Source organism: Nematolebias whitei, chromosome 1 (genome assembly GCF_014905685.2).
Source record: "Nematolebias whitei isolate Nwh7 chromosome 1, NemWhi1, whole genome shotgun sequence".
Taxonomy (NCBI): domain Eukaryota; kingdom Metazoa; phylum Chordata; class Actinopteri; order Cyprinodontiformes; family Rivulidae; genus Nematolebias; species Nematolebias whitei.
This window is the reverse complement of record NC_056498.1, coordinates 70,559,891-70,581,425: the sequence shown is the minus strand read 5'-3', so window position 1 is coordinate 70,581,425 and position 21,535 is coordinate 70,559,891. Positions and strand designations below refer to the sequence as shown.

General features: G+C 39.3%; 1 long non-coding RNA gene across 1 annotated transcript in view; it reads left to right on the top strand.

Annotated features, from left to right (window-relative positions):
* The first annotated feature begins 3,493 nt into the window (after window positions 1-3,493).
* Window positions 3,494-21,535, top strand: part of LOC119419851 — a 42,212-nt gene continuing 24,170 nt past the window's right edge. The window contains exon 1 of the long non-coding RNA XR_005187277.1: window positions 3,494-3,674. This is a non-coding gene — a long non-coding RNA (uncharacterized LOC119419851). The remainder of the gene's footprint in view (window positions 3,675-21,535) is intronic.

The following is a 21,535-nucleotide window of genomic DNA, read 5'->3' as shown; positions in this document are numbered from 1 at the left end:
ATGTTATGACGTCACGTGCGCCGTTGAGTTTAGATTTGTGAAAATTTACACATTTGCATTGTTCAAGTGTTGTCATTGTGTTAGAGAGAGTAAATGTCATGAATAAATTTGACATTAAACATAATCCAAGTTGAAGTGTTACATCATTTTCAGACCCTTTTTGCCATCTGCATTTGGTAGCAGGCCAAATTGAAAAGACCATGCAGAATAATGTAGTATTTTAATTCCACAGCAGAGAAACCTATGTAGCCTCTGTTAGTAGATCTAAGGAAAAAAGTATTCGTATTGGTGTCAGTTATCGGCCAAATAAGTTTTAACCTATCAGCATGTCCGATCCAATATCGTGCATCTCTACTTCAAAGATACATTAACATGTTTGGTTTGTCTCTATCCGAGTCAGGATGTGTTACCTGAGCTGTGTCTGACTCGTTAACAAGAGGAGAGACGAATCAGCTGCTTGATCTGAACAGTATCTCCTGCTCAGATCTCCTAAAGAACTTTTTTTTATTTTTTAAAACATGACTTTGTTTTGCCTCAGTGTCAAGCTGAACTGTAAAACTTGTAATATTTCTTATGCTGTGCATGTTGTTGCTTCTCTCTGCACGTAGAGTCATTTCTCCAGGTGAACCTGCTCAGGTGAAGCTCCTGCAGAACATCCACAATAATGATGATGATAAGTTGTTCAATAAATAAATAAAAAAAAAACACCCAGATTTCACCTACAGTCACAATATACAACCAACCTTTAGTTTTATATTTATTGACTTGTGTATTGTTTGTTGAAAAGCTGATTTATTGAAGATTCACAAATCTGACTGTTAGTTTTAATCTCCTGTATTGTTTTTTGTAACTTTTCTGTCAACGTGGATGACTACAGCTTGAATGTTTAGCAGCTCGGTTCACACGGCAGAACTTCAGAACTAATTTCCCCATGAGGGTCTGCTGCAGGTCATGAAGGTGAGCCACGCCACGCCCATGTGACGCTTCCACTTGAAGCCATGTAGATTTTGCAGTCCACCTTCTTCTGACTTGTATTCACAGCCTCAGACTAAATTCAGAGCAGATGATCATTCTGTCCTTACAACAATAGAATCACATCATCTGCATAACAGGAAAGATTGAATTAAACGTTTACTAACTTGAAGCTCATTGTGCCCTGGCTTATAATCTATAAATGTTTGGACAAAAGTCCACTAATACATTGCAGATGTGTCTGTTAGTCCCAAATTAATGGCCCAGTTTGTACTGAATACATGACAAATGATAAAATTCAGTAAATATCAACAAGATACTTCACTTTTCTTAGAACAGGTCCGAGCAGCTCGTTTCAGATTTTTGCTAAAGTTTCTGACCACTGAATGTTTTGGGTTGTTTCCAAATCACTTCAGTGGTTTGAGCTTATTTTGAATGATCTTGTGGTCATTAAAGAAGCTCCAGTGGGCAGATCTCACACTGAAGTTCTCCAGTGTTAACAGAACCTCAGTTAGAATGTGTGACAGTTTTTTTTTGGGTTTAGAACGGTTTGTGTTGTTAGTTTAACCAAGTCACAAAGTTTCTGTGACGAGTTAGAAAATGTCGAGACCTTCCGTTAGCGCATCGTGCCTTTTCATAAACAACTCTACAGTCTGGTTTTTAAAAAAAAATTCTTTTATACAGTTTTTTTTTTTTTCTGGAGTGTGTATGTGTGCATGCAGCAGTGTTTGTGGCAGCACGTCTGTGTTAGTTTGTGTCACTTTATTGTGGGGTTAGTAAATAGTGTTCACTGTCTGAAGTGCAGCAGAACAGATAGGCAGGAGGTCAAAATGCTGCGTTGTTTCGTTGGTTTCACAGGTTTTGAACATGTGCAGAATGATTTGTACTGCAGGTTAAATAAAATGAGCACCTCAATCACTTGAAATCTTCTACTGTAAATGTTTCTTGTCTGTTTGTTTGCCTTTTACAATTTGAGTTGAAGACATGTAGCAGGATACTTGAATAACTGGCCTTTATTATTATTAGCCAAATCTTCTTATTTTTTTGGGATAGAATATAATTATTTAGAGGCCTGTTCCTTGTTTCATTCTACTTCTAATAGAATTTAAAATTGACCCCATCTAAACAAAGAAACAACTCCGTTGTAGCACTGTTTCTGCATCAAGTATTGACAGAGAGACACAAAGTTTGTTTTCTCAGTCATCCAGGTATATAACAACAAAAAAGGTTGAATCATGTCATCTGGACTTCGTTTTTTTTTTGTTAAAAAGAAACGTTTCGCCCCTCATCCAAGAGGCTTCGTCAGTCTGAGGCCTAGCCATCTGGTATTACCCAGAAGCCACCCTGACTCTTGTGTTTTAAGCCTGCCTCAGATACCCCTGAAGTCTGGCCTTTTCACTAATGGTTTCAAAAACACAAAGTTTGTTTTCTCAGTCATCCAGGTATATAACAACAATTTTATTAACAGAGAGGATTCACATTTTCCAATAAAAGGGAGTTTTTCTATGACTGTTTAACCGTTTGACCTTTATATTGTTCCTCTTTCTGTTTAAGTCTAGAGTTTTGTCAAATTTGTCATCAGTTTTCTGTAACTCTGACAAAAGTGTTGCAACATGAGCTGTAAGCAGCAGTCAAAACTCAAACTCATGATTCCTGTTTGGTCATTATCTGTAATTATATGTAGTGATGGTCGGTTTGGAGTGTTATTCCATGTATCGCCACCAGAGGGAAACAAGGAGACGGTAGGTTTTGATTTCAAAGCAAAAAGGTTTCTGAGCAGCAGAGAGCTCAAAATACAAAGAGATCTCACTCTGACAACTTTTTCAACAAACCAAACTGGCTGCATGAGAAGCATTATCATCTTTATTTATAACCACTGCAATAATTTGAAATCAAATTCCGAAAGTGACTTTAACATTTTGTTATTTCTAATGTTTTTTTTGTTTTTTTTTTTAAAGAAAAACAATTTTAGGATTACAGTTCTTCAAGAAATATGTGAAACTGGCTTGTTTTATAGCAACATTTAAATTTTTATTCATTGTCACAGAAAATAAATTAAGTAACAGTTTATTTGTTTATACATTCATATAAACAATAAAATTATGAATGAACCATTTTAAAATAGAGATGCGCATGTCTAACTTTCACCAAATAGACATGTTACTGTGCAAATGTCCTAATCCAGCGCTCATTTTTTATATTTTCCAAACTTCCAAACTGTTGTATTATTCCTGAACTTATCTTGATCATCACTAAATAATTATTTGTGAATGAAAAAATATGGCTTATTGGAATGAAACTACGGTCAAATCAAATGATTTACGCATTAAGACTTTTTTCACAGTAGCTTCACATATTCCAACACTACAGCAGTAATTAAACCAAAAGTCATGTGTCTTAACCCCAGTTTTATGAAAATACAGTCAACAAGTCGAGACATTGCGTTTTTGCCTCGGAGTGACTTGTTGTCCTCGTAATAGACGATCTTTGTAAAATTAGCTTCCATGGTAAGAGTGGGAAAAAAAATAGAGCGAGTGTTCGCGGAGCTGGAGGAAAACGCTCCTGGAAATATCTCCTACAAACCGCTGGAAATGCGACTTTCTTTCGCTCTGAGCTGCTTCCAGGTTTGGTTTTGATCAACTTAATTGCATCCTAGAAGAGGAGGAACACCTGGAGTGTAAATCAAAGAACCAAGGAGACAGGTGAGGCACATTTACCCGAATCAGAACTTCACTCAGCCTGCGGGTCTAAACCCGACTTTCCAGCGCCGTCTATCTGCTGAAGCACACCTGGCAAAAATATGTCGGGTTTAAAACAGTCGTATTTATTCACAAAATAACCACTTGGTTTTATTCAAAACAGTATGTGTTAAATTTAAAACCAAGTTTTTTTTAAATATTTTGATTGCAGATAGAAATGATATACATAGTCCTTCGAAGAGATTGTGTTGCGTTGGCGCCAGGACATAGACGCATCCTGAGTGGGAAAAAGTTTGCCCCAGTTCGACCGTAGCTCGAGTTTTTGGTGTTTTTACGTGAAACACAAAGTAAACATTTAAAAGCCCACTAAGTGAGATTAGATAAACATAATGTGTTCCGTGTTCGTTCATGTGAATCATATTTACAACAAACTTTGGAGTTTGTTTACCGCTTGTTAGCCGCATTCCTCGGTTAGCATCGGCTAACTGGACTGGGAACGGACGGAGTTTGGATTTTTACCAAGTTTAAGTTTTGTGTTGGGTGAAGTTGAGCTTGCCGGTGACCGCGACTTGTTGTGTGGATGTTTCCAGATCTGTTGGGTGTTTTTATTGCAAACATTCATCTTTCCTCCGTCACCTGGATGCTCCCACACATCGGAGTTGTCCTGTTTTGCTGTGAATATCTTTTAAAACGAAGTTAAGAGAAAACGCTGTTTCCATGTAGACACTTTGGTAAATGTTGTATTACTTTTGGGGGTAGTTAATTCAATTTGCTACACTTTACTTCATTATATACAGTCCATCATCATCTTTACCCGCTTCTTCCTTTTCGGGTCACTGTGTGAGAGCCGGGGGACACATCTCCAGTCCGTCACAGGGACACCTGGACAGGTCACCAGTCCATCACAGGGACACCTGGACAGGTCTCCAGTCCATCACAGGGACACCTGGACAGGTCTCCAGTCCATCACAGGGACACCTGGACAGGTCTCCAGTCCATCACAGGGACACCTGGCCAGGTCTCCAGTCCATCACAGGGACACCTGGACAGGTATTGCCACTTCTCCTCCACATTGAGAGGAGCCAGTTGAGGTGATTCAGAAATCATGTAAGAATGCCCACTGGGCGCCTCCCTAGGGAGGTGCTCCAGGCATGCCCGACTGGAAAGAGACCCCAGGGAAGCAAGTAGGTATCTCTGCAGACAAATTCAGAAGGCTATCTAAGAGACCATATCTGATTGGACTATAGGAAAATGGGCGTGTCTGGCGGGCCACATCAGATTGGACAATATAAAAATGGCCACATCTGATTGGACGATAGAAAAAAAGGCTGAACGATAAAAAGCCCTTTGTGTTAACCACCACAGACACATTATGTCTAAAAAAAGGCGTTATTGGCAGATTGTGTTAACCACAGGCATATTATGTCTATGGTGTTAACTGGTTCGACATTAGCGGCGTCTCCATAACTTCTCTTTCCGCCTCTCTTAACACAGAACTTCCGGTTACATTTCAAAATAAGAGCAACATAACTGGGTAGTGGGGAGAGCTTTTTTTTTTTTTTTTTTAATACCTAGCCATAACATTAAAAAACAAAATCCATTTTGGTTGTTGAAAAATGTGAAAATTGTTACAATTGATTCATAAAGAAAGAAAAATATTAATGATACTTAAACTGGCCTTAGGACAAAGGATGTTTCCTTTAACTTCACATTTTCTTGTTCAACATTTTAAATCAGTCACTGCAGATGAGTGATTGTCAGTTTCTGTAAGATTTCTACAACAGGAGCAGGTATTTCTGTTTACTGGTTAACTTCCTCAGCTGTCTCACATTTTAAGGGTCAACCCTACTCCAGGGAAGAGGAGAATTTAAGCTGATCACAGATTTGATTTATATAGAGTAAAAAGAGCAAGGGCCCTAAAATAGACCCTTGTGGGACCCCTTTGTTCAGTGTGACCGCATCTGACAGAACGGAGCCAAATCGAACAAACTGAATGTGTTTAGTTAAGTAGCTGTTAAACCAACTAACCATGTTTGTATTAAAACCAGTTTTTTGTCATTGATAAGTGTGACTTCACTCAGCTCTCGTCTTATCAGTTCTTGTGTAGGTGATTTGCCACTGTTACCCCCCCCCCCTCCCCGTGGGTGGGATTGTAACGGGTCATTGTGTTTGAGCCACTCCGCCCGTTGTGGTCCTAAATTGTCCTATAGTGGGACTTCAATTTCTTTAAGTTATCCCAGTACTACTTATAATTCTGGGTGTAGCCATGCTGCACCATCATCTCTATCTCTGTAAATATGCTAATTTCTTGTAGGATGTCAACACGAGGAGAAAGTTGAAGCTCAGATGTAGTTTGGCAGTTTTGCTGGGCATGTCATCCAGTGACGTCGCTCTGCAGGCCAATCAATGGCTGCTGTCTGCTTTGGTCAGAATCGTTGCCTTGGAGGAGTTCTACTGAAACCATGAACAAGCTGATCCCATAAACTGGGCTGAGGGGGTGTGGGTACTGCCAGTGCGCAGCAGGCCCTTGTGCGGTGTACTGCTGAACTGATGAGAGTTGAAACAGTGGCAAAGTGCCATATGTCTCTCAGCTGGCCTGGGAACTCCTTGGGCTCCTCCCAGAAGAGCTGGAAGATGTGGTTGGGAGAAGAGATGTCTGGGCCTCCCTGCTCATTCTGCTGTCCCTGCGACCTGACTCCAGAACAAGCAGAAAATAATGGATGGATGAGTCTTTTATTATAATTGTATTGCATGAAATCTATCTGTAAGTTGTAACCGGTTTATTAAGCAAGCCAGTGCTTAAGTAGTTTTGTTTGATGAAGGCTGAGCTATTTCTGATTTCTGACTTTGGAAAAACTTTGAGACAGTTTATTTTTTATTTTTTATCGTATAATCCAAAACAACTTTTGCTTTATTATCAGATTTGCAGCTTTTTGTGTTTCACTTTGTCACAAACCAGAGACGTAAGGAAAATTTTCAGGTTGTCCAACGGATCACCACTTTACAGAATCTGGTTGTCTGGCCAAAAAAAAAAAAAAATGTTGTTTGCATCTTTTACAATAAAGAAGGCAAAAATCTCAATAAATGAATACATATGTAATTTAATAAGTATGCTCTCAGTCAGTCATCTTGTGGATCGCTTGGAATTTCCAAGCTACTGAGTGTCAGACTCTTTCAGGAGATGCTCGAGTGGATATGTTAAGATTATTGGTTTAAAGTGTTTTAGTTCTAACTATGACTGGGAAAAACTAGCTATGAGTAAGAACAACAAGAGGAGAGGAGGCACATGTGGGAGGTGGTAAAAATTAAAATCTATTATCTCAGCCTTCTCAATAACTTTTAGTGTAGGAGGCTCGCGGCTCAGTGTAGGAGGCTGGAGTCATTTCCCAACATCACCACATGGTTGATGTTGCATATTATACATCATTACTGGCAAAAAATGTTGGTGAACGCAGACTAAACATTGATCACTGGTGAAAATGTTTCACCAGCATCACAGACACGAAGGGACTTATGAAGGTGCTGCTTAGACGACTGAAGGGCCCAGCATTCTCCATCCGAAGCCGAGCAGTTGACATGCGGTTGCGTGGTTGCAGAATGTTCGCTTTGGCACACACCTTTCATAGTTCACGAGCAGGGCTGGTACCGAACTTTGGTTCTTTTATGGTACCGACCGAACTGCTTCGGTCGGTATATGTATCAAAATATGCCTTGTCTTTTGGTGCCGAGTTTCGGTGATAGACTGTAACGTTGCACGTTAAGGGTGTAACGGTACGCTAAAATCACATTTCTGTTCGGTTCAGTTTCAAGGAGGGCTCGGTTCAGTTAATTTTTGGTACAAAAAAAGGCCCAAATAAAGACTTACAAAATGTTTATTTTAAAAATATGCCAAGTAAACAATACGTTTGTATAAAAATAAATAAAAGCAACCCATTTGGATGATATTTTAAATAAACGGCACTCTTTACAATAAATAAACTATACTAACAATAATAAAAATCTTAATAAATACAGTAACAGTCAGAACCAGAACAATCAGCAGCAACAGACCGTTCACAATCTAAATAATCAAGTTTTAAGTTTTTGGCCAAAAAGACCAACTTGTCCACATTTTCTGCCAAAAGCACAGATCTAGTTGCAGTGGCATCATCTCCAGCGGTGGAGAAAACCGCTCACTAACAACAGTAGCAGGAATAAAGAGGTAGCACTTTGCTAATTTTGCAGTGTGGATGTATTTGGCCTCATTACTCACAACCTCTTCTTGGACCTGCTCCCACAGGTGGGACAGGTCCCTGGAAAAGTTCAGAGTTCTCTCATCACAGACTTCTTAGCTGGAGGTGATTTCTGATTTCCCTGAAGAGGAAGACGACTCGCAGCTGTTATCTCTGTCCCAGACTGGAAATAAAACAGAGGTTAAAAAAAGAGTTACGATTATAATTTTAAATAAAAAAAAAAAAGGTAATTAGATAATAATAATAAAATAACAATACCTTTTCTTGAACGGCCATCATTTCTGTTAAGAGGTGGTTGAAGCTCTCAGTCATCATCATCATCATCAAGGCAGGACTTTAATCTGGTCCAGGGCTGGTTGATGATATCAATTTTAGCTTTTTCATAAAGTGCTGCTACAACTTTTTGGCTGAAGTGTTGACGTGATGGGATGTTGTAGCAGGGCGCAATAACTTTAAAGTCGGCGCATCAACAACATTCGGACGTAGATCCAGAGCTTTAAAAACTCCTACAGCTTGTGTTATTGCTCTGGACCGATCTGAATGACCTGATAAAGGTTGTTTGAATGCTGCCGTTATCGGTCTTTGCAACAAGCTGCTTTTCTTCCTTGAAGAGACATTCACGTTCGGATGATGTTGTTTCAAGCGCGTTAACAAGTCAGACGTGTTGCTGCTGCAGATCCAATCTCCATGAAACAATGTCGACACACCGCTTTGGATTTGCACTTATCTTTTAACAAGAAAGCCACAATGTTCCCCAACAGGAGACCGCAACAAGAAGCTAATGCTAATGCTGCGCGTGCTGCAAGATAATAGCGCCGTGCTGAAACACGCGTAGGAACTTTAGTTCCGCGACACATAATCTCTCGTTAATAAAATTTTATTTATGAAAAAATAACCGAAATGGTACGCACGTGGACCAAACCGAACATGCCGTACCGAAACGGTTCGGTACACCCACGTGTACCATTACACCCCTATTACACATGGTTTGCAACCACATGTAACGTTACAGCCAATGCCAGTGCTGCAACTTGCAGCCACCAGGAAAAACACATGTATACTTGGTTACGCGGCATTACGCCCACAGACTGGGTTCACATGTAGTTATGGCAAGCCTTAATATCCATTAATGGCCACGGATATAATGGCTTGCCATAATACGTGTTGTGAACTAGTTGCGTGTGTCGGCAATGCGACTAATTTGATGAAGCACCTGACCGTGCACGGAATCAATTTAAGAGCGTAAAGTTGCTCCATGTTTGACTGGAAGAAGAGCGGACTGCAGCCATCCTCCTCTCAGCATTTAAGTCAACCAGTTTGCTGGAGCAAACTCCAGCAAACTGGTTGGTCCACTTAAGGAGTGTACTGCTTAGTAGGGAAACGGTTTACTTGGGACTCCTCCGACTGATGAAGCCCTCCGGATAGATGGCGAAATGTCTTTCCACAAAAACGAAACTCTCCATATGACCTGACTATTATTGGATTTTGTACCTGGATGATTGAGCATGAACTTTGATGTTTTGCAATAAAACTCATGCCTGGATTTAAAATCTGAAGTTTCTCTTCAGTTTGTTTGTTTCAAGTCACGGAATGAAATGAGTGACATTTGTCACTTCACATTAGCGGTTCTCAAACAGTACTACCAGTACCAGTGGTGCTACTCAGGATCTATCCGTTGTTTGAAGAAAGTTTGGTATCAACCTCCAGTGAAATAAGAAGCCTGGTTATCGCCAAATAAGCTGGACAATGATGGAGAGTTAAATAATTAGAGATGGCCCAAAAAGATGTGCAGTTGAAGCACATTGCAATCCTGGCTTTAAATGGAAACTTCTAGGGGGAAAAAATTGCAATGGAGAACATTTAGAAAACCTTTGTGGAAACTGTAGTGGCCACTGGTTAACCAGTTTGCTTGTGGGTACTTCAACAGCATCAGTGCAAGTTTCTGTCAGACCTTTGAGTAATAAATTGTGAAAAAAACATGAAGGAAATACGAATCAGTTTATCTTTACTTTGTTCTTTGAGGTTTTGGTGCAGAGCAAGAGCTAGAACCTCAGTGTGTGCTGCTGTTCACAACCAGCTCTGCATGAAGCTATCGCATCCTAAATCACAGCCTTCAACCATGTTTATGGGTGTTTGTTGTATCTAGTTGGTTCCCCTTGAGACGGTTCAACAACCAAAACAGTTTTTAGTCAATGTTAAGGCACGGGCTAGTGCATGTTATTAAAGACCTCATCTCTGCTAGAGTTTGGGGACGATCTTAACAGTTGACTTCAGGTTCACTGAGTGTCTTCAGCCATTACCTCTAAATATGCTGAACCAAAAAAAGTCCAGCTGAGCATCACCTTGGTGTGCGTCACTGTGTCAGTGGTTTAGAAACTTTTCAGCTTCTGACCTTATAAATAACAACAGCAGAAACTTGGAAATCAACCATTGTTGGGTAAAATGTAAGCTACATTCTTCTGACATTTAATAAATTGATAAAGCCTCCTGGATGGGAAGCGAAACGTCTTCAGCTACAGGATGCAGTGTTTCCCCTTGGTCACTTGCCGGGTGGGGTGGTGGTGGTGGGGGACTAAAATAATTATTTGTTAAGAGTTTTGTTTAAACATAAAGATAAAATGTTGCTTTATAAGAAGTGAGAGAGTTTAGAAAATGTTTATAGGCCCATTGTTTTATTTTTTATTTTTTACTATGTCTCTACTGTTTCATATGTGTTTACTTATGACTTTGGGAATCGTATTATTTAGAAAAATGTAAATTTTCTGTTCTGTTTTTTATTTACTGCTAATAAAGTTTAGATTCTTGTCCCTCTGTGCTTCTCCTTCAGTTCATTTCTCCTCCTCCTCTGCTCGACTTGGTCTGCTTCGTTTCAGTTTTCTGTCTCCTGGGAGTGTTTCCAATCTTGGAGGTTGAACTTTGGGATCTCTCCTCATCCTTGGCTCTGTTATTTTTCTCCTTCTCTCAGAGAGTTTCCAGCCTGGAGACCGGGGATCAGATTTCTCAGGGAGTCTCTGGCGAGGTGGCAGTAGTGGAGGTGGAGGAGGGACTGAGGGAAGGGGTAGAGAAGGAGCTCAGATTTCACATCTCCAGTGCTCTCCTCTGTCTGCCTTGCCTCCCTCCTCCCCTTCCTCGCTCAGCAACCTGGAGACAGAGTGGCTGAGCCGAGGAGGAAAACATGCAATCCAGCTCTCCTACTCCTCCTCTTCCTCCCACTCTCCCTCATTCTTCCAGCTTCTGCTGCTGCACAGCAGATAAATAAAGGCAGTAAATGGTAGCAAAGCACACAGAGGGATGATTCTTCACCTCATCCACCTCTTTGGCTGCCCCCTCCATCCCTTCTTTGACATTTTATAACCTGCATCGACTTTTATCATTCTTCTGGATCTGTGGCAAAGGTGAAACCATCAAACTTGGGCTTGAACATTTACGTACATCTCACAGATCATAGCTGTGGTGCAGTTCTGCTCTTGTTTCTTATAGGTTAAACAGCTGTACAACGTCGGAAGCAGAAAAAAAAACCACATACAAAAAAAAACATTAAACTAATTGGTTTTCTTGTCAGTTTTGAAAGGCCGGAACTGATTTTATTATTTTTTTGCATAGATGATGCATAAAAATAAGGCTTTTATAAATTAGTTAATTTGTTAAAATGACCAGAAAAAACACGTTTTTATTGATTTGAGCCCAGTAAAACTTTCTGCAGACATTGAAACGAGATTAAACGAGAATTAGACATGAGACAAGATTAGTAGCATTGACACAAAATACACATTGAATTATTTTCCAGACCGAGTTTAAATCTGTTTCTCATCCATAGGTAACATATTTTCAGACTCCATTCTCATTTTTACACAAAAGGAGTAAGTAAACGTCTACTGAATTTTGCAGCTTTACACATTCTGAATGCTCATCTGTGGCACAGCTGATGGACAGATTTATCCATCTTAACGGGTCTTCAGTGAAGTTTTTGTTTCATCTTTTTAATCGAACAATGAACATCAAGTCTGTAACTCCAAGTAAGAATCTCAGTTGATTTGGTTATGATTCAGAGGACTGCGATGCAAAAGCAAAATTCATGCTTCTCAGTGCATCTTTTTATGTACATGGCTTATTTTGGATACTTTATTACTACTTGGCATTTTCAAAATGTCGTTTTGTTAATGATCTATATTCAGTATATTTCCAGGGTATTTGATCTGAAACATGTCAGGTCACAGTTGTTACATGTGAGAAAATATTGAAATCTCTCACACTGCAATGTTTCTCTTTGATGAACAACTTTGGGGGTGAGGGTGTTTTAGTAGGCAGTGTGCCCTCGTTGGACAATGTTAAGGGAAACACTGGACTGAATTTCAGATGTTCCTCTCTCGGTCTAATATCAGTTGAAGGTCAACACAGTGTCCATGTTCACCGTCTTCAGCGGCTCCAGTTGTCTTTTAATGGTATTGATCTCTGCTTTAAATACACCCGGCCCATCCCAGTGAATAATTCAGATCTCTCCACCACAGTGGCTGCAGAGAAATCCTGCAGGCTCAGAGGTCCTAAAAACGGAGAGGAATAAAGATTGTGGCACCGTCTAATCTAAGTCAAAGTTTTATTTTTCTCTTGCTGTGACATTTTGATGATTTGTAATTCTATAGGATTATTGTGTGCTCATCTCATGTATTTAAAGTTGATTTGATTTTAAATCTATGGCCAAGTTTACACATGAATGATCTCTGGAAATGTTAGATATTTTCAAGTGTTGATTGTGGAAAAAAAATCACAGGCAGGTGCTGTGATTTTTGTATTTTAACAAGACACTGTGCAGACATTTCAGTCTTGAGCAAGAAGAAAACAGCTGCATTGAAAATGGTAAATATACATACATTTGTTTGGACCAACGGTATTTGTAAAATGTGTGAAATGTGACTGCTGACCCAAGAGAGGGTGTAGCGCATATCTGGTTGGTGTCAGAAGCTCTGATAAATTGGGAAGACTGAGCAGCACACTGTCTGCCATTGTTACTGTTGTTGATTTACCCGTGCAAGAGCAGAAAACCTATTGACTGCAGCCGTTCTTGTTAGCCTGCATGTGTGATTTTGAATAAGTTGCAGTTTTTCTTGAAACAGAGCAGGACATTTCCAAAATCTTCATCTTTGAGACATTGATTGTAAAAAGTTCAGTGACAGAAGGAACAACTGCTATTATGGTCATGAATAACTGAAACGCAACAGAAATGTTACATTTTCACTTCAAAACAAAGTCAAGCAAACAAGGCCTAAGTGCTACTTCCTACATATTTAAACTAAAATCTTGCGATTTTGTTTTAAGAGGCATTTTGTCTTTTGATTCGTGAAGTGGAATTGATTTCCTTTTCTCAGAGTTCTCCTTACTGATAGGAACAGTTATTTGTTCATGTATGTATGTATTACTTGCATTAACGTGTTAGCTGGCCTTACAGAGTGTTTGCAAACACTGATTGTTATTTTCATCATGTTTTATTAAAATGTGTCAGGCGATATTGGGACATAAATTTGTAGAAGAACAATTTGGGAAGATAAACTGCCTTCCTGCCTGTTCTTCTCAGAAACTTGATGTCATGAACGAGAAGGTTAAAGCTGAGCGAGGCACCTGTGTTCTTGTTTTCCAAGTAGTGGAAGAAAAATGTTTGCAGTCCTGTTTGAATATTGCTTTGTGTGTTACCTGTTGTTCTGTCTGTACAGCACTTTGGTTGGCCTTGTCGCTGTTTTAAGTGCTCTATAAATAAAATGGTATGGTATGGTATAGTTTTAGAGTCCCTAAAATTCTGAATGAATAAAATTGACAGCTGATGATTTAAACGGTCTTTGAAAACCTTGCACTTTGTGTGAAAAGTTGTGTGTGTGGCTCTTTGTCAAAGACACGTTTCTGTTGGTTGGAGGCCAGGAGTCTGCTTGAATGAAGGTGAGAGTGGTTTTCTGGTGCTGGGTAGTTTTTATTTGCCCGTAGAAAACAAACCTATTACGGTATAGTGCCCGTCTGTTTGTACATATGTAAACTTTGTCTTGTCCCACCCATAACTTCTGATTTGCTCAAGATAAATTAATGAAACTTCATACACGTATGCATCATCACTCAGTGTCACTTTTTACACGTTTCATCACCCCAGCTCCAAGGTCGAGGTCACACATTAATGTCAAAGTTAAAACAAGGTTTTTGCTAGTCCTGGCCATTGTTATAGATTGCTGTATAATAGTTTGTCAAAGCCGAATAATGCGCTGTATTTGGTACTCTTGTTATATACTTGGCTGTGCAGCACACAAACCTGTTTTCCTACAGAACCAAACTCCCTTGAATGCAGCACTGCTCCAAACATCCTCGTTTTTTTTCCAATATAGTTTTTGGTGTTCACCATTACCAAGCAAAAAGCAAAGGTACACATTGATTTTGCTCATGTATGTGTGTTTGTATACTAGCAAAATATCTTTTGAACCACTGGACACATTTAATGAAACTTTCAGAAAGTAAATATTGATTGTATATTTACAACTGTCAACCTATTCCCTAGGGGTGTAATGGTACGCTAAAATCACATTTCGGTTCGGTTCACTTTCAAGGAGGGCTTGGTTTGGTTAATTTTCGGTACAAAAAAGGCCAAAATAAAGACTTACAAAATGTTTATTTTGAAAATATGCCAAGTAAACAAGTTCAGCCATTACAGACTTCTTAGCTGGAGGTGATCTGGTGGATGAAGAAGACTCAGCTGCTGTCATCCTCAGACTGGAAAACAGCACAGAGATTAAAAAAAATTGAGTTAATAAGATAATGATTTTAAATTAAAGTTAATTAGATCACAATAATACAATAACAATACCTCTTGCACAGTCATCATATGAGGTGGTTGAATATCCTCTCGCTCATCATCGATGTGGCAGTTTTAAATCTGGGGTCGGGCTTGTTGACAATATCAGTTTTAGCTTTTTCATAAAGTGCTGCTACAACTTTTTGGCTGAAGTGTTGACGTGATGGGATGTCTTAGGCAGCGGGGCTCAAGAACTTTAATCATATATTTAAAGCCGGCGCATCAACAACAGAATACGGACGTAGATCCAGAGCTTTAAAAACTACAGCTTGTGTTATTGCTTTGGACCGATCTGAATTACCTGATAAAGGTTGTTTAAATGCTGCTGTTATCAGTCTTTGCACCAAGCTACGTTCACATTCGGATGATGTCATTTCAGGAGCGTTAACAAGTTAAACGTGTTGCCTGCTGCAGAGCCAATCTCCGTGAAACGTTGTCGACACACAGCTTTGGATTTGTTCACTTGTCTTTTAACAAGAAAGACATAATGTTCCCAGACAGGAGACCACAATGAGATGGCTTGTTCGTTGCCTGCTAGGCTGCTAATGCTACGCGTGCTGCAAGTTAATAGTGCCGTGCTGAAACATGCTTAGGAACTTTAGTTCCGCGGTGCATAATTTCTCATTAATTAAATTAAATGAGTGAAAAAATAACTGAAATGGTTCAATACATCCACGTGTACCGTTGCACCACTACTATTCACATAAAACAACAATGGCAATAACTCAGTCAGTTGTACAGATGTTGTACTGAGACAAATGATCAATACATCTCTTTAGTGCTAACAGAATGTGCCAGATCTTTGTTTTAAAATTTGGCCTTTGACTATTTGAATAGGGATGGGGCCGATCCGGTATCGGCCTCCGATACCAGCATAATTTACGTATCTGATTTTTCCGATCCAACCTGTCAATCTTTCCGATCCATGATGCATGTCTGTGTCTGATGACCTGCTCTGCAGGTTGGCTTCCAACTATGGAATGGATTTTCTGAATGGAGGCATGTTTCATGAAACCCAGAGTAATAAAACCCGCCTCACATTCAGGAAATCCATATCATCGTTTGCAGCCAGCTAAAATGTGAGTAAATACTCTTTTGAGGGCTGAGCACTGTTGCTAACGGCTAACCAACTTTTCATCGTAACATGTCCACTGTGTGGAAATATTTTACACTAAACACTGCAAGACAGCAACGTGCAATGTCTGCAGAGCTGCTGTACTGAGAGGAGGACGCTCGGTCGTGACCTACGATTCATCGAACTTAATAAACATTTGAAAAAGCACCACATTAAAACGCACGAGGATTTTTTAGCCAGGCACCGCAGTAACTTTAGTTTTACGTTGGCCGTTCGAGCTCCGTGGCTTCAGCGGTGTGTTTCTCTCGTTCAGTCCGAAGCAGACAGTCTGATTTCAGTCAGCTGCGCTCAGTCTGTCCGTCTCGGAGGAGCAGACTGAGCGAGGCTGACTGAAATCAGACTGTCTGTTTCACAGCTTGATTGAATATTTACAGCTAAGATATAGTTTACTTTTATCCTCTAGGAGATATTTATCAGCTCAAGATGAGAGTTCTGTGATGGAGTTAAATTCAAAGCGGTCTGCTCAGATAAATGGTCTTAAATTATTATTTTTATATACGAGTGTTTCTGTTAACTTACTTTAATGTTTCTGTGCAGTGCCCTGAAATGACTTCTGTTGTGACATGGCGCTATATAAACTGTTGTGACATGGCGCTATATAAATAAACTGAATTGAACAATCATAAAAAATGATTATGAACTGAAAAATAAAAAAATTATATATGTATTAAAAAAAGAAACAAAACAGCTACATTATAAAGCGATGTAAAATACTAAAAACGGGAACATGTCTGTGTTGGTTTATGCCATGAACTTAGCAGATGTTTGAAACCATTTAATCACTTAAATATCCGCTTTAAAGCTAGGAATAAAACAAACTGTATGTTTTGTGTTAGCAGAATTTAATTCAAACTTTGAAACTTATCCAACATTAATAAAAGTTGCCTGAAGTTGCCTTTTTGGACATACATACATATATTTGTACAAACTACTTGAGAGGAGATTATTACAGCCTCATAAAATCAATTATGATTATGATAGCAGAATAGTATCGGTATGGCCGATATCTAGATGTAGGTATTGGGATTGGATTGGAAGTTAAAAAAAAAAGTGGATCGGTGCATCCCTATATTTGAAGTCAGATGAGGTTTTTTTTTTTTTTTTGTGCAAAAATACGTCACAAACCATCAAATGAATTTCAATTAGACTTTCTGATCATAATCTTTAAATGTACATAAACTAAATAACTTATGGAGATAATCCAATTAAAAATGCCCACCCCAGTTATTTGACAGTAGGCCACACAGAATGGCTTTAACTTGGTCAATATCACAAATTTTGAGCTAAAACTTGATGTGATCTGAGACTAATTTAGAACACCTACTCTGAGCATGCCAACTTTGATTTACCATGAGATTGTTCATAACATTACTTTTAAGGTTTGACAGTCTAAAACTCTAAATTAAAAGTATCTATATTTGTTTAATTGAATTGAATCTATATGCATTTAAGGAATGCATGGTCTTTATTCTGTGAATGCTTTGACATAATTCTTCCAGCTTCCACATGCTTCCTTTCTTTGTCTGTTCTTGGGGAAGTTGTCAGCTTTTACAGCAGTGATCAAAACTTCATTTTTACTTCCGGCCAGCGTTCTGCTCTCCATCTGCCAAACCATCTCACTCAGGCTTTGCATGGCCTCCTGGCTGCTGTTAGGACAATGTGTTTGGTATGCTGCTACAAAAGAATGTAACGCTTTAGATGCTTCCTAGAAACAAAATTACCCTATTTGGATAAAAACATCAACACTAAGGGGGGAATAATCTGGTGTTCTTGCTCTCAGTGAGTCTCTGGTGCTTGTTACAAAGCAATACCTTAGCCCCCACTCAAAATATTTTACCCTGATAGAAGGCCACACCTCTAGAGAACATCTTCTTTTAAGGGTTCGTGGTCCCGGCATACTCCATTCGAAGCAGAACATTCGACGTGTGGTTGCGGGATGCTCGTTTTTGCACACACCTTTCATAGTGTACGAGATACAGACGCAGAGCTCCCGGGAAACCCCTCCTGCTGCAGTATACATTACCATGTGGGTTTCTTCCTGCCAGAGTCTCCACTTCGTCCATGCATCTGCCATTTGGCCACAGATCTATCATGAAGAAAGCGCCACACTTTTCAGCAGACATACACGATGTCTGCATGGTCTCCATTCAGCAGATTTTGGCTGTTTCATTTAGTGTTTGAAGAGTCGTATAGCTGAATGTCCGAGCACATTTTCACATTGACGAACACGCCCACAAACTTCTGACCACTCAATACTTGACACATACGCCTGTGAGAAAAGGTTCAGCCAAAGCCTTGTGTCGAGAAGGGATGGGCGAAGCTCTCTGTGAATAAAATTACACAATTTTCGTCACGCAACTACGACAGTGAGAGCCGATTTTGGCCCTTCGGATGGAGTATGCCAGGCACATTACTAGGAGGGTGTGATATGTGTACGTACCACTGGGATTTTTGGAACAGTTTTAGGAGACGTGTTCAGCAGCTGTTATGCATTTTAATAATTCAACCAAATGCTTGCGTTTAGTATTTTTTTATGTTACATTTTTGTTAAATTTTGTTTTCACGGCAGCTTGACTGTAGCCCTGCAGCTTTCTGTCCAAGATGAACCTTTTCTCTGACATCGAGGCATCGTCACATCTCTGGAGACTCGTTTGGAAATCAGACGGACACAAAGCAGACCCACAGCAGCACATTAAGACATTAGTTGTGTTTACACAGACTCAGGCTGAGCGTCACAGCTGGGAGGAAGAGCGTCTGGGTTTCTTTGCTCGCTCGCTCGCTCTCTGCTTGTGTTTTGTGTTTGTGTGCCGTCTCAGGCTGCATTCCTTCCACTTATATGACGAGGACTTGTTTTACAGCTTTGCTGTCAGACTCGCACCTTCTTCTCACTCATCACTTCAACAAAGGAATTTACTTTTTTACCACCAGTTGCCTCAACGCTGTTTTAGTTTTCAGTTGGCTCGGTAACAATCATGTAATAAAGAGTTAACCGCTGAGGAAACCGAAACATCATAGTTTATAATTAAGACAAAAAGGAGACATCAACAGACCAACTGTAGGTTTATTGACACAGTGTGACAATAAATATATGTGCGTCTTCAGAAAGACATAAAGAGAAAAAAATTCAGTCCAAAAATATTTTTGTTCCACTGCAAAGCCATCAAGCTAAAATTGAGAAGCACAAGTCTTAAATTTTAAGTTCATAGGATGAGATTAAGCTCCTTCTGCTATCTGCTGCAGAACTTCACAAACTGCAGAGACATTCTTGATTAGATTAAACTGTTCAAAGAAATACTAAAATAAACCCAAAGGATCTGCAGATTGCACTCCTGGTAAAAGTGTATGAATGAAACACACAGGCAAATTAACTTGACACTACATATCCTCATCATTAGTTTATGAATAAAATGTTTACAGTTAATCAAATGTATGCTTTCTATTATAAATAAACAAAATTAAATTGGACTTGGTAAGCCTCTTAACTATAATTAGAAGTGATCACAAATCTCCCTAAATAAATACGAGTTCAGCAGATATCACAAGTGAAGAAAATAAATTGGTCCTTGGAGTTAATAAAAGACATAAAACCGAAATGTTTCTGTTCCATTGATCAGATATTAAGTTGTGTGTTGAATAAAAACAGGCTCCTGTCGAGCTGTGTTCCTCATTATGGTTGGTCTGATCAGAAGTGCTTCACCAGAGTTCACGCTTGGCGGTAAAACATGATTTTGCTGCTTTTGATCAGACCTCAGTAACTTTCCATAAACTGCAAACAAACACACCATCAGCTAAGCAGCAGATATGTCGGATTTATCAGGAAGTCTCATAAGGTAGAATCATTCTAATAAACAGTGCCATATTTTCCGCCGTAAACGTCGCTCCGCCCTATAAGTCGCATCAATCCAAATGTGTCTAATAAAGTGGACATAAATACGTCGCTTTGCCGTATATGTTGCTTTGCCGTATATGTTGCTTTGCCGTATACGTTGCTTTGCCGTATACGTTGCTTTGCCGTATATGTTGCTTTGCCGTATATGTCGCATCTATTATGCGTCACCGCTGACAACCCGGAAATGTGGGCCGGTGTTGTACCAAAAATCAATTGGCTGCCAAATGGCGGCTGCTGGAGCATGCACGGGAGGATTTTAACAAGATTAACACTTAAAAACAAAAATTTGTTTAATTGAAATTATAGTAAAGGTGTGTCTCAGTCGAATGTTTGCTTAATAAATGCACTTTGACGGTCAAATCAGCTGCATTTCAAAAGCCGATACGCAGAAGTAAGCGCGTGCACGGGACGAGTCGCTGTGCAAATTTAACAAGATAACCACCTAAAAACAATTGTTTGCTTGTCCTTATAGTACAGATTAGTCTCAGTTGAACTTTTACTTAATAAATGCACTTCAATGGTCAAATTAGCTGAATTGCACCGGGGTGGTGCAGCAAAATGAAGCTGATTTGACTGTTGCTCCGAGCGAGCTGGACGAAGGTGGCAGGCCGACTGTGTCATTAATAGCCGCTCTTACCTATTATATGACACAACGGCATGCTATACTACTCTGCCATCTAGCGGCTGAAAAATGGTGGTGTTCAAATTTTTCAGTCAGAATGAATGAAAATGGTCATATCTCAGCCAAAAATTGTTTTATAAATATGAGGGAAAAAATCCATAAATACGTCACAGAGCATGCAAATTATGCAAAAAAAACGCGACTTATAGGGTGAAAAATATGGTAACGATAGACTATAGAGAGTAACAATAGCAATAAAACCCTCTGGCTGACCACACACACAAACTGTAGCTTTTAAACCAAGTTTAATTTTGACAAGACAGAAAAAGCTCAAAGATGACAGAATTTATGTTCAGCTCCACCATGAGGTACAGCAGTTGTGGGGAACAGAGACATGATCGTCTTAAATTCAAAGCAAAAGGAGACTGTGGGGACAGAGCCAGAACTCTGGCACTGTGTTCACACAGATGTTTGTTAAATAGCCAGAGTCTGTTTGCAACTTTGTTTAGGGATTAGATTACACAATATTATGTTAAAGAGAAGCCAACTGAAATAATAAGCAAAACATCCACGCTTTGGGTGTTTTTGTTTTGTCCAACCAGAAAGAAAAGTCCATACATATTTGGTTTATATATGCAGATTTTGTCATGTCACATGCTGAAATTTGTATTTCTATGAACTGATTATTACAGCAGCAGATATTGTATACTATACATAGCGGTAAACTTATTACAGTAATCAACTACCTGATTTAAAGGCTGATATTTTAAATAGTCGTCTGTTGGCCCTGCCCGTTCTCAGGTAATTACCAAGTAGGAAAATGAAGAGCTGCTTCAACCAGTTCACTGTAGCCCACTATTTAGGGTTTTTGAGCAAACATGTTTCTTTATATAATCTTTTGTGTCCGTGTTCTTTTAATTGTTGTTGCATACTGGTACTTTTCTAGATAAGTTAAACCATTATGTTCTGCGGTCTGTGTTCTGTGATGTACCTGTCCTAGATGTACCCCTCTTTTCACTTATTGATCTTTAGAGATGAGCATTAGCTCCATGCAGCCTTAAACACAAAAAAAGTCAGGTATAGGAAATGCATGAAATATTTTCTATTTTTCCAACATTTTTCAGTCAGGTCATCTGGACAGTTTCTTTTTTTTTTTTTTTTTT